We start from the raw sequence: 13,766 nt of genomic DNA on the forward strand, positions 1-13,766 counted from the left end.
AGAGACACCAAGTAAGTACAGGATATTATTCTATCAACGGCCTGCTTTAATATCATCCCCCACAACTGGCACGAAAGGAATGTACCATTTCACTCCCATCCTGACTGCAACAATACTAATTCAATTAAGCCAGAATCTCATTCTGGAAGCATCTCGTTTCAGAGACAATAAGAAACCATTCCAGACTCATGGCCTGTATAACATTAAATATAATTTATAGTTTACCTTTGCTAAGGCGTTCTGAATATTCTAAGGACTACATGAGGAAATGGGGGCCTTATGGGTCTCATCACTTCAGCAGTTCACCTGTCCTCATTTTTCTGCAGAAAATCTATTGTTATTGAACAGATATAGGCAAGGACCTATTTTTCTATGAAAAGGCATAATCCAAAGAAAATACACTTTAAAATTGTTTTCTTAAAAATGTAGAGAGATCTGGAAAGTTTTGTCTACCTTCCAATATTTAAAATAAGAGAACAAAAAGTTCTCCAACAAGTAAAATTAAAGCCACTATTAATCTTAGTATTCTATAAATGAGCAAGAGAGATTTAAGATCCCACATAAAATACCCAATCTTGAAAAACTTAGACTATAAGTACAGTAGATTATTAAAGCTTGTTCATATATGTATACACTTAGTAGATATTGTTTCATTTTATTTTTTTAACATATTTTTATTTTCAACTACAGGTGCCATATTAGTTTTAGGTTTACAACATGGTGATTAGACATTTATATAATTTACAAAGGGATCACCCTGACATATCTAGTACCCATGTGACACCACACATAGCTATGATAAGATATCGCTTAATTTTATGATACACTTCAATCATACATAAAAACATAAAATCCTATGTACCTACCACCCAAATTCATCAAATTTTAACATCTTGCCATACTTGCTATTTTTAAAGAAACAAAGTATTATAGTTGGAACTCCCATTATACCCTCTTTGGTCCCATTTTTCCTTTTCTCCCTCCTCCCAAAATAATCACTTTCCCAAACTTTGCAGTTACCTTCTCCAAAAAACTCTTTCTATATTTACTACCTCTTTATGATGCCATTAACAACATAAGATACAGTTTTGCATAGTGAATCCATATGAATAGAATTACACTATACACACCCTTCAGCTGGACTTTTTCTCTCTATGTTATGTCTGTGAGGTCCATCCACACACAGACCATGTGACCTGCCTTCTCCTAGAACTCTCCTGGATGGCCACCTTCCCCCATGGACCTTCACATTCTTTCCAGTTGTTTACTCCTGTGGAGCACCGCAGTGAACGTTCCTGTGCACTTTTCCCTGTACAGAGGCCCAAGAACGTCTCTAAGATCAGGCTGATTTCATCTAGAAGGGAACCTGCGTCATCCTGTAGGCACCTTCAACAATCGCTCACTGAAGTGGTCGTTCTGGCTTGCACGTCCACCAACAGGCCACATAGTTCACATTGCAAACCCTCGATATATTCAGACTTAAAATCCTGCCACTTTGATGGCTATGGAAAAAAAAAAAAAAAGGCTTTTACTTTTGAAAGCCACCATATAACTAATAATAACTCCTCTTAACTCTCACTATTGGACCAAATTAAGTTGAGTTGAGGCCTATATTCTACTGGTGAGCCCAGCATTCCCTAACAGTGCCAGCAAGTCAGAATGCAGGAAGATTAATTCCACAATCTCCCCAAACTTGGACACGATGATCAGATATTATAACCAACCAAAACAGGGGGCTCAGAGAGCACCTACAAAAATGACATGATGCAGGTTTCTCAGAAGAAAATGTCAAGGAGAGAACATTAGCTTAAGCTCTGCTCTCGGTGACACCCACACACCTGGGTATCTCAGTCCTTCCAAAGCACAGACACGTGAGTCCAGCTAGGTAAATACTTATAAAATGGTTATGTGCATGGTCCCAGGCAAGGGTTTTATTATATTATGATTTACACACTTCATAAGCATCTACCCCAAAATTACTCATTACCAACTTTAAAAAGCAAACCTTTATACTATCCTCACAGCTTTATCTGAACTTTAAAAAGGGGGAAATGAAAACACCACAGAGTTAGAAAAATCTTGTTAAACCAGCTCTGCCACTTAAGGTTAAGGTATTTACCGTCCTACAGTCTCACCAAGATTGCTGTGATGTTTCCCTTTAAGTCATATTCTCTACGTTTCTTCGAAAAATGATCTGACGAGATTCCCTAGATTCTCTCATCCAATAGGTTTAAAATGAGAGTTTTATGAGAAAAGCAGTGAAGAAATCATTTTGAGTAAATCAGCACACTTTCCATTCACTGGAACACCCCACTTTGGGCCCGGAGGTGAGTGGACCACAAGATCCCGTCTATAAAACTAAACATGAGGACTGGGCAGCTAGCTGCTCTATGCCTGCATGACTTCATAATGTACTCTGCGAGGATGAGGACACAGGGATCAAACGACAACAGGTACTCAAAAGGGCCGCAGGGCAATGGAGGGCAAGGGACGTGACTTTCAGTCAGTCGGCATGACCATACAGGGATGGGCTCAGAGAGGGTGTTAGAGGAGGTGGGCCCTTACCAGGCAAGACAAGGACCCAGCTTCCCAGGTGGTGGTGGTCCTGGGGGTGGAGTGTGGAGCTAGCAGGTGCACGTGAAGGGGATGGACAGTACTGCAAGCCATGAAGCAGCGTCTCTAAAAAGGAGTGGGAAATGAGGTTGCGAGGGAGAAAGACTTAGAGGAAATTTTAGCAAGACTGTTTAGATCTGCAGAGGCAGTAGGGGGAAATGACTAGAAACCTTAACAAGATACAGACTTCTGGTCATGCCATTACCCTATAAACCTTTATTTTATTCTAGCTTGCTCCCTTATTCACCTTCTTCACAGTGAGGACATTAAGGTCCCCTGAGCCAGAATCCAAGGCTTTTCATGTGCACAGTAACCACCACCACCTCCTGGAAGAATCCTGACCTTGGTTGACCTTGTGCCATGTGGCTTCCCTCCCACCCCTGCCCATTCCCTTCCTGCCTCCTTTGCTGATCTCTCACCCTCTACTGAGCCCTAACTGCAGCACTCCCTCAGCAGCATTCAGCCCTGGGCCCCTTTCTGAGTTAAATTCTATCCCTCGGGGAACTTATTTGCTTACATGGTATCAATGAAGGAACACTGCCAGGCATTAGGGAAGACCTGTGGCCAGTTCTGACTTCCCCCCAATCTCATACATTCAATCAATGTGTTTATTAAGCACCTACTAAGTGTCAGGCACTGTCCAGGGCACTGGAAATTCAGCAAAGACAGGACAGACCCACTCTGTCCCTTGAACATTTCTATTTATTCAGGATGTCTAAAGGGCAGTGCATCCTCCTACACACTGTTGCCCCTCCTGCCACCTGGATTTTTGACCAAGAACTCTTTTCACCTTTCAGTCATGCCCAAGTGCACACCTGGGCTCACCCTGGTCTCCTTTCTCTCCTGCCCCAAAACTACAGTTATCAAGTCCTGGGCAGAGTTCCTCTTATTCCTTCTTGCTCTTGACACTTGATACAGGCCTGCATAACCCAGAGTACAGACTCCAGGCCCTCTATGCACTCTCTGAAGACAGAGATGTATCATGTTCTTGCAGAAAAGTCTCCAGTGCCACCTCCCAGGGGATCAGACCTGAAATCTCTGTACCTGGCACTTCAGGCCCTTTACTCTCCTACTTTTACTAATGTTTCTGGCCCTCTCTCCCTGACTCCCTTCCAGATCTAGCCATGATCTAGATCCTTAAGTGCATAGTGACTTTCCTCCTGTGGATTCTTAAAGCATTTCCTGGCTGTCCCCTATGAGTTCTGCCCTGTTCATGTTATTTCCTGCACAGTTAATTTACACCAAGTTCTACATGGCTAACTTTTCCCATAAATGTCCCACTGCCCAGTTAAATGAAGGGTTCTCTCAAGAAAAGGACAGGGTTGCAGTCATGGATCACAGCGCTGTGTATTCAGTAAGCACTCAGTCTTGGGAGCACCAACAGCTTACACATCCACAGTGCAAGATGAACCAAAGAGGGGGATGGTCTGCCTATAACTGGGAGAGTCATCCGGACTGGAGGGGAATGTGAGACGGCAGAGGGGCTGGCCAGAGGAAAGGCCAGGCCATAACAAGGCCAAAGCTCAGTGGGGCAAGCGGAAGAAGAGAAGCCAGTTATGCATGGGCATGAGCCAGCTCTGCAAAGGGGAATGCAAACAGATGAGACTGGTCTCAGTGGGACTGAAGGGAAGTTGGGCCACCAGCAGAACTGGACTTTTGACACCTAGATAACAAGGCAAAAGTTAAAGCTGCAAAGTGAGTGATCCTACAAAGAAGTTGGCTTAAAAAGAATAGAGCAAATTATCTGAAGTCTGAGCTTTTGGAAACATCCAGAGATGAAGGAACAGAAGGAAAAGTTAGCATGTTAAGCATTGGTCAGCTGACACACTATGGCTCCCATGATATGTACCCCTATACTAGGTGCCAAGGGGCACTGCACACAGTATGCTGCTATGAATTTCATCAGTGCCTTACCCACCTGTAGTCACCCCCCTGCTTCCCTTTCTCCCCAGAGACAGAGCCTTAGGTCTGCCACAGTGTTGCCACTTGGCTGTGACTTCACCCTGGTTGCTGCCAGGATTCCAGGATCAGCAAGGTTTCCATGTGGTTCTGGCTGTGGGACTCACCACTTGGTGGCCAGACTTGACAGTCTGCCATTAAAATTGAGCATCCAAAGAGTCCCCTGAACAACCAGGATGCTGGTGCCTGAGGTGGCTCCATCACACATGTTCTCAAAAGTACCTCTGTGTAAGGAACCACCATTATTTCATCCATAGTTGTTGAATCTTCTTCCCTTTGTAAAATTAAGCATATAGAAGAAAACGGAAGTAAAATGCTTACAGAAGTAAAATGTTTACAGAAGAAAAATGCTTACAGAGCATACTAATTATCACCATGGCAAATCAAATACACTAAATTTCAAATATAACTTTCATGAAACTTTGAACCTTGGCAATTTCCCCCAAATGCCCCACTGGCGCCTTCTCTATAAGCTTTAATATCAATCAAACACTTAGAGGAAAAAGTAGAATTATCTTTAACTGAATGGTTATGCCTTGTCTCATTTAGAGTGTCAGGGTTGAAATTTTCATGATTTTACTTGTTACCAACAATTTAATGAGTTGTTCACTGTATCGACCATGAATAATCAGCAAACAACTATGCCTGCTCATTTATCTACTCTAATTTGAGTCCTTAAAATAAATGTCTACAATAAAGGGTCTGATAGGATTCTATTATCTGGGGACTATTAAACAAACATCTGAAGTATCTCTTCCTATGGTAGACTTCAAGGTCATCTGCTTTGCCAAGGTCTCTCAAAAATAAGTTTTGCTTTCCCTTGAAACCATTAAAATATAAGTCCCGTGAGGTCAGGGCTGTCATAATTCCCAGTACTTAGCAGTGTGCATGGCCCTTACTAAATGAAGAATAAAGATTAGCTTAATAAAAGAATGATTAAACTTTCCATTATGTACATCATAAATAGTGCTTAACGCACCTCTGCATTTGCAAGATATATGTGCATACTTCCTACATTCATAAACATATATGTTTACAGACTACATACATATAATTGTTTAATATATGAATGCCGGCTGCCCCCAGGACATGCGCATAACACATGCTACATGGCTGCTTGCAGTTGGACTGTCAGACACACCCACTCGCTTCCCATCCTGCCCAAGTGCATTAGATAGCCAGCATTATATATCACCAACCATTACAAGGAGGGGAAGGTTTCACTAACATCAGACTTTAACAACATCCTCTGCCAAGGGACTCTTCTGTCATCTGAAAATAATACACTAAATACAGGATTACTAATAAACATTTAACAGCCTGAAAAACACAATAACTCTACAAACTGAAATGCTTAAAGGAACAGAGATGCAACTTCAGCTGAAAGAAATATTTAACTTAGCTAATCTGCATGAACATCAGTGCTTCTACAGCATCCAGAAATATGTTCTCAAAAGGTCATGTGCATAAGCATCCACTGTGAAGAATAAAAACAGTTGTTCTGGGTTTCTTGACAAATAAGAATAACCACTCTGTAATAAGAGCAACTGCTGGTGGGCATGTGCAGCCAAACAAACAGGGCTTTGTGCACCTGGACCTCCCCATGAAGGACCACAGGGGAGCCTGGAAATCAGGGGAAGGTCAAGGCAGCCAGGGCAAGGAGGAGATTTGGACCTCAGGTCCCAGAACTTGGCCCCAGCTCCTCTTCTATCTCACACAGTTGAGGCCATGAACAAAGGCTCAACTTCTCTGGGTATCAGTTTCTGCATACTGAAAGGACTGGTCTAATTTTGATAATTCTATAAAACATTTCAAACAAATGATAGACATTGTGAATAATGTATGGGAAATAGATTCCCCCCCCCTTTTTTTTTTTTAGAAATAATTAATGTGGCTCACTAAATATATTCCTCATCTTGAACAACTGAGAAAATATAAACTTTAAATAAGTTATTAAAAATAAAGGCCATTATTAGAAAAAGGTAAATCAAAACTACGATGAAATACTATGTCACATCCATTAGAATGGGTTCTACCAAAAAAAAAAAAAAAAAAAAAACCATATACTGGCAAGGATATGAAGGAATCAGAACCCTATACATTGTTGGTGAGAATGTTAACAGTATGACAGTTCCTCAAAATATTGAAAATAGAACTACAATATTATCCAGAAATTTTACTTCTGGGTATATCCTCAAAAGAATTGAAAGCAGGATCTCAAAGAGTTACTTGTATAGCCATGTTCACAGCAGCATTACTCATAATAGCTAAAACATGAAAGCGCCACAAGTGTCCACATGGATGAACGCATAAACAAAATGTTTACTAATCATATAATGGAATATTATTCAGCCTTAAAAAAAGAAATTCTGACATGATACAACACGGCTGAACCTTTAAAGACATTATGCTGAGTGAAACAAGCCAGTCTCTCTCCCTCTCTCTCTCTCTCTCTCTCTCTCTCTCTCTCTCTCTCTCTCTCTCTCTCTCACACACACACACACACACACACACACACACACACACAAAATACTATATGATTCCACTTACATGAGGTCTTAAAGTAGTCAGCCATTCATAAAGACAGAAAGTAGAATGGTGGTTGCCAGAGACTGCGAAGAGGGGTAATGGGGAATTCAAAGTTTTCGTTTTGGACGATAAAGAGTGCTGTGGATGGATGGTGCTAATGGTTGCACAAAAATATGAATGTACTTAATACCACTAAATTTTACTCTTAAAAATAGTTAAGATAGTAAATTTTATGTGTATTTTACAATCTTAAAAATCAGGGGGAAAAAAAAAAACGCCATCACACCCATATTACATGCCTCCTGACCTCCTGATAGAAATACATACCACTACTTAGGAAGAAATCTAGCCAAAAAAAAAGACTCAAATCTGATCTTCGGATTCAGAAATAGATAAGGGGGAGAGAGACAGAGAGGGAACTGGTCAACTAAGAGACTTAAAAACTAAAAGACGCATGAACCAATCACAATGTGATGATCTTACTTGGATTCTGATTCAAGTATTTTTTTTTATTATGACGCTTTTAGGAAAATGGAAATTTGAGTACCAACTATAGTTGATATTTGTGAATTTTTTGTCAATTGGGGGAAATATGATAAATGATATTGTAGTTGTGCTGAAAAGGTCCTTATTGTTTAGAGATACTGAAATATTTATGGATGAAAATAACATGCTGCCTGGGACTTGTTCAAAATTAAGTTGGAGTGGGGAATGGGAAAGTACAGCTAAAACAAGGTTAGCTATAAGCAAATAATTATTGAAGCTGGGCAAAAGGTTCAAAAGGAGTCATACTCTTTTGTTTAGGTATATATTTGAATTTAGAGCCATATTTTCTAGATACACTGAACAATAAAATGTCTTTATCCTTTCTGAGAGTTAACCATGAGGTTTGATGTTTCCAAAAACATACTAAGCAATTATAAATGGTAAGGAAATCAACACAACAACTGTCTCTATACCAACCCTGGTAATGAAACAATTCAAGGGCATACCTGGGTTGCAAATTATACCAGGATGTCCCCCAGAGCAAATTAGGTCAACATAAATACTCAAAAAAAAAAAAAAAAAAAAACCCCACCCCCCATCCTATTAGGGGCAACTCAAAGGGAAAAGGGCCAAGTCCTGAGCCTGTCCAATAGAAAGCCTTCTCTGTGCACCTTCTGACCTGCATTAGACAGCTGGCACTGAGAGGGCCACATTTCACAGGCAGATGTTCTCTGTCAAGTTAAAAGGCCTCTGCCGGCCGGAAGGACACACAAATAATTCCACAACAGCCTGATGTAACTTGTAAAGTGAACTAAACAGAATACAAATGTCATCTACTATACAATAATGCTCATTATATAAACTTACCTGAATGTAAGCTCCTTGAGGACAAGAATTATCTTGACCTCTCCTGGCCAAACTCAGAACCAAGAAGAGTGGCACATGGCTAGATGCTCAATCTGTATTTCTTAAGTCACTAGCTAAATGAATAGATACCATGAATCCATTTATTTAGAGAAAAATATCCAAAGGAAATTAATCACAACCTTAAAAATGATTATAACTCTGGTATGGGGTTATGCATGACTGACACATGACTACCCGCCATCCCCTACCATCTTGGACATGGAGAAACCCCATTCATGCCAAGGCCTAGTAGTACTGTTACTGCCAAATCAGGACTGGTTATTACCTCTTCTCCATACTGCCCCTCCCCCCACAACTGAGCCACACCCCCCAACCCCACTCACCCACCCCTGTCCTACACCTAGCCCAGCCCTGATGTAGTTAAGGTGCTGAGCCTGTGCCTTCTCCCCACCAGATGCGAGCTCCTGGAGGTCCAGCCAGCACTGAAGGGGCTTTGTAGCACCTGCATCTGGTGCAGTTCTAGGCAATTTGTTAAATTCAAATGACTGAAACATTTCAGTTCCAAAACACTGGGGCAAAAATGGGTGGCCACCTGTTACTGACCCTTAACAGCTAACTACTAAATGCGGTACCAGATCTTCCTTCCACTTAGAGAATCAGCTATCATGCAGAGTTTCAGATGATCAGCAAGAGCAACAAAGGAGAATCTGTGGCACATAAAACAATCTGCTGGGATATAAACAACGATCAGGAGCACACGTTCAACTACCAGGTGGGTGTAGCTGAGGTAAAACATTCAAACTCTCACACACGGCAGGAATGAGGCAGATGTGGCCTTTGGGAACTCAACACAGTCAACACAAAGTGCATGCCCACCTCCTCCTCCAATGGGCTGAGTAACAGACCGCTTCTAAAGCGAGTCAGCTCCAGACACATTCGTAGACTCAAGATTTCAGAGTCAGAAGAACCAATGTGACTCTCGGTTTTAAAGATGAAGAAACTGGGGCTCAGGAAGATCAGTAACTAGCTGGGGAGGTGAAGGTGGAAGGCGAGCTAGACCCGAGCAGAGTTCTGCCTCAAGTTACCTCTCTCCTGAGACACCCACGGACTGTCTCAACGCTGTGCCACACAGTAAAAACTCCTCCTTTATGTTGTTCATTTATTTTTTTAGTGTGAAAATGATATTATGTTGTTGTTGTTGTTGTTTTTTAAAGAGACAGTATCTTATACAGATATATATTAAAACTTCTATGGGTAAAATAATGTGATGTCCTTTTCAAAATTCCAAAAGCAGGTCGGGGGACAGAGATGAAACTAGACTGGTCCATGAGCTGATAACTGGTCAAGCTGGTGATGGTACGGGGGGGGGGGGGGGGGGGGGCGTTGTTATATTCCTCTATTTTTGCGTATGCTTGAAATTTTCCATGAGGAAAAATTTTTTTCCCAAGTATTCTTCAAAATACCAAGCAGTGGCAATGCAATTCCTCAAAGGAGAATCTCTGTTACCACCTAGGTCTTACCCACTCCCACCCCTCCCCCCAAAAAAGAAACAAAAAAGATGAGGGCAGGAGGAAACAGGGAAAGACAAAGAGAAAGTGGGAGGAAAGGAGTGGAAGGGAGGGAAGGAAGGGAAAAAAAAAAAAAACACCCTTCCACTACTGCCTTTAAGACACTGTTCATAAAGCTTAAGGCAGAAAAAAAGAGTAGTGCGGCTCACTAAGAAGGGGATTATTGAACAAGTTATCAACTCAGCAGAGAAAACAAGCCATGTCAGTATTAGATCATTAAATCAGCATTCTGGCAAAAAACAGTATTTCCAAACATTCTGATGACAGCTGGATCAAACTCGCCAATACTTGACAGTAATAAATATAGTTATTTGGGAAGAAAAATAGGGAGTGACCTTACAGTTCCACTGAAATATGCCAAATAAGGAAAGCTCGAAGCTGTAGGAAATGGAAAAGAACAGCTAATATTTGGCAAGCTTCCTTTACGATCAACAAATTAAAATGTTAAGGAAGCAATTTGTTGAGAAAAGATATTTTTAAAAGGAGCTGAATCATGCAGGTTCAGCCCCGGATATGGTCAATTGGTAATTTTAAATCATTTTTTAAAAGTTAATGTTTTCAGCCCTCAGAAATTGCATTTAAGACATGATTGAGTTAATCATAAACCCGCCTTTCTCCCAGCTCAGGTGGAGGGAAGAACACTAAATTTCACTGCTCTGCCCTTAACCCCTGGTTCGGCAACTGCAAACTCAGCTTCCACTAGAGTCACTTTCATGACAAGAAGATAAACAAAAATACAGCCTCAAGTCTAGCTTTACGTTTCCAAAAGACACTCCAGATGCCAATCCAATTTCAATCATTAGCCATCTGACCTACTTTGATTCAAGAAAGCCTGATGTTAGTTACTGGGTTTCTTCAACAAAGTATTGGTGCACTGGTTTTCACAATATGTGAGTAAACAGGAAGAATTTCTTGTGCTTGGAAAGCTATTCCCCTCCTAAAGGCCAAAGTGTACCTTCATTAAGGTGCCACAGTTCACATGGGGGGAGAGGGAACAGTTTTTATAAATAGGGGCTCATGTGATAAGTCACTGAAGAAGAAAAGTCTGGGAGAGGGGCAAGAGGAGCCAGAAGAGGGTGTGTTTTATACAGGGTGGGAAGGGGACATCTAAGCTGAGACCTGAAGGAGGTAAAATGAACCAATGCAAACCAAAGGTAGCCTCAACTGTGAAACCCTCTACGCCACACCAAAAACAGAAACTGAAACGCTAATGGCAAAAATCTGTCCATTTGCTTGGTTACAAGCTGCTTTAATTTTGTCATAACCTTGAAGAATTGAGATACTGCATTTTTTTTTTAACAAGCTCCCTGGTAATGAGCCCTATTTCTTGGTAACAACTGAAATGCAGTGTCTGGTTTTCAAAATATTCTTTGTTCTGGCATTAGAACTATACTGAGCAGAGTGCCTGGATTAAGTGCTCTCGGCATTCAGTTAAAATGCCTGACTAGGGTCGTTGATGCATGTGATCCATATCTGGACTGAGTGACTGTCCAGACAGCGCCTAGGAAATGGATGGCACTAAGCGAGGCAATTAGGCTCCTACAAGAACTCCCACCACCAAGTGCCCACCTGTCCACAGCCTACAGGGAACAGGCTGGAGAAGATGTGGAGACAAATTCAGCTAACTACCATCCATACAATTCATTACAAATTGGTCAGAATTAACCAGGGTTCATTCTATTGGCTGGCCAAAGGCAAGGCCTCATGCCCGGCCAGAATGGAGATGAGAACCCCTCATTTGATGGTGAAGTTCATTACACAGCACTTGCCTCAGGCACAAGAAAATCACCTTCAGGGTCAGACTAGGGCCCCATAAAGACAGAGGTCAGTTCGGCACATCCTGTAAGAATTTGTTTCATGTTTAGTTTTAATCAGCTTTCACATGGCTAGCTGAACATACAGTCTCTGTGCAAAGCTGGCTATTGCAGAGGGGCTAGGGGGCTACTTCATACAGAACACCCAGGCCACCATGCTCAACGTCAAGCAGACAGGCAAAGGGAGAGCTCTGGACGTGGCAATACATCTATCTACCCAATGCTGGGGTACAGATGTCCACGGAAGAGCGAGGGCCTTCAAACAGGCTCATGCAACCTCACTGTTAGGACAATTCATCCCCTGGCCTTGGTATCCTTACTATTAAGTAAACTGGATGAAGATGATCTCCAAAAGTCACCGAAAAAAATCCTGGGGTGAGTGGGGGAGGAGGGAGGGTTGGACAGGGGGACACCTCCTTGCAATTATTCAAAGCCACGGGGGTTGGTGGGGGAGGCTAAGTCATTCTGAGCTAAGTCAAGGTAAGGGGACCACAGCCTTGTTAGAGCAGAAGTGGGGGCAGTACAAGCTCTGTCTACCCACTTCCTGCTCATTTATGGGGAGACAGTCCCTCAGAGTTTAAAAGAGCCCAACATGTTAATCCTCAACTGGTTGAACCCTATCCTCTCACTTCACCTGAGTCCAACCTCAATCTGCTTTATTTAATTCAAAACATCTGATTTCAGAGGCACTTATCCTCATTTTTCATTCTAGTCCACATCATTCTAAAAGCTGACTCCGAAGAGCGGTAAAAGGCCTTTCTGTGTTGAAAACATCTTTTATGTATTGAAAATGGATGAAAGCCATACATTTTGACTCTTAAAAAAAACCATTTCTTTTTATTTCTACAGGTATTTAAAAAATATGACATCTATTGAATGCTACACCTATTATATACGAGGCACTGTGGGAGGTGCTGGAGTTTCAGTCAAGCACAGTCCCTGCACTGATAAGCTGACTGCCTGGAAGAGGGACAAAACCAGGACCCAGATGACTAGGTACAGTGAGGGCAGAAATATAGGGCAGGCCCAACGTGCCCTGTGGGGTTCAGAGGAGGACAGATTTCCATCTGCTGGAGAGGATCTGAAGGGCTTCATTCAAACAGAAACAGGAACTTGAGCTGGGTAGGACTTCAAGGGGCTGAGGGCGGGAGCCCCAGGAAGAAGGCATAGTGTGAGCCTGCTAGAGGATGAGGACAATGACAACGGCTCAAAGACCCAAGGGCCTGGTACAGCTGGCACATGTGTGGGTGTCCAGGAGGTAGGTGCAAGCAGCAGAGCGAGAGGACCCAAGCGGATCAGAGGATAAGGCCCAAAGAGGGATCCCAGAATTAATTTGGCTTCAAGAAAGCAGTTTCAGTTAACGATGAAGAGGAAACCAGGGAGAAGAGGAAACTTTGTAGATGCCTCATGGGGGTCAGGAGGAGGCTTTTCCTCAAGTGCACAAGCAACAGTGGCACAGCAGCATGACCCGCTGCCCCAATGTCATCAAAATTAGAGAAACAGTTGAACTTCATCTAACTGGGACAGCTTTTGAAGTCACTAACCACAAGAAGGAAGCATTCCCTTTGGGCCTGCAGGAAGGAGATTGCATCGCTGTGTCTGTCCTGGCGGGCAGAGGCACAGACCTCTGGGGTTTCCATCTAGAGGGAACAAAACCCGTCTGCTCGTGCCATCTCTCTGTGAAGCTCACTTCGTTTTCCACATCCACCCAACTTCGTGACAGGCCCATTTTTAGAGCCTTCAATTACAGAATGGAAAACACTAGCTCAGAGAAACAATTAAGGTTAGGGAGGAGAATGGATGAAGACACAATACTAATGAAATAAACAAATTACAACTGTAAAATAACATTCTAGTCAGACTGTATCCATGAGCACTAAAGCATGTCTTCTTTGCACACTTCCAGGTGACACAAGCGGTTTCTTAACAC

General features: G+C 42.2%; 1 protein-coding gene across 9 annotated transcripts in view; it reads right to left on the minus strand.

The window, feature by feature from the left end:
• The window catches only part of CUX1 (cut like homeobox 1), a 342,512-nt gene that overhangs the window by 301,552 nt on the left and 27,194 nt on the right, over positions 1-13,766 (minus strand). The window lies entirely within an intron of this gene.

Source organism: Rousettus aegyptiacus, unplaced genomic scaffold, assembly GCF_014176215.1.
Source record: "Rousettus aegyptiacus isolate mRouAeg1 unplaced genomic scaffold, mRouAeg1.p scaffold_m13_p_8, whole genome shotgun sequence".
In the NCBI taxonomy this organism is placed as follows: Eukaryota; Metazoa; Chordata; class Mammalia; order Chiroptera; family Pteropodidae; genus Rousettus; species Rousettus aegyptiacus.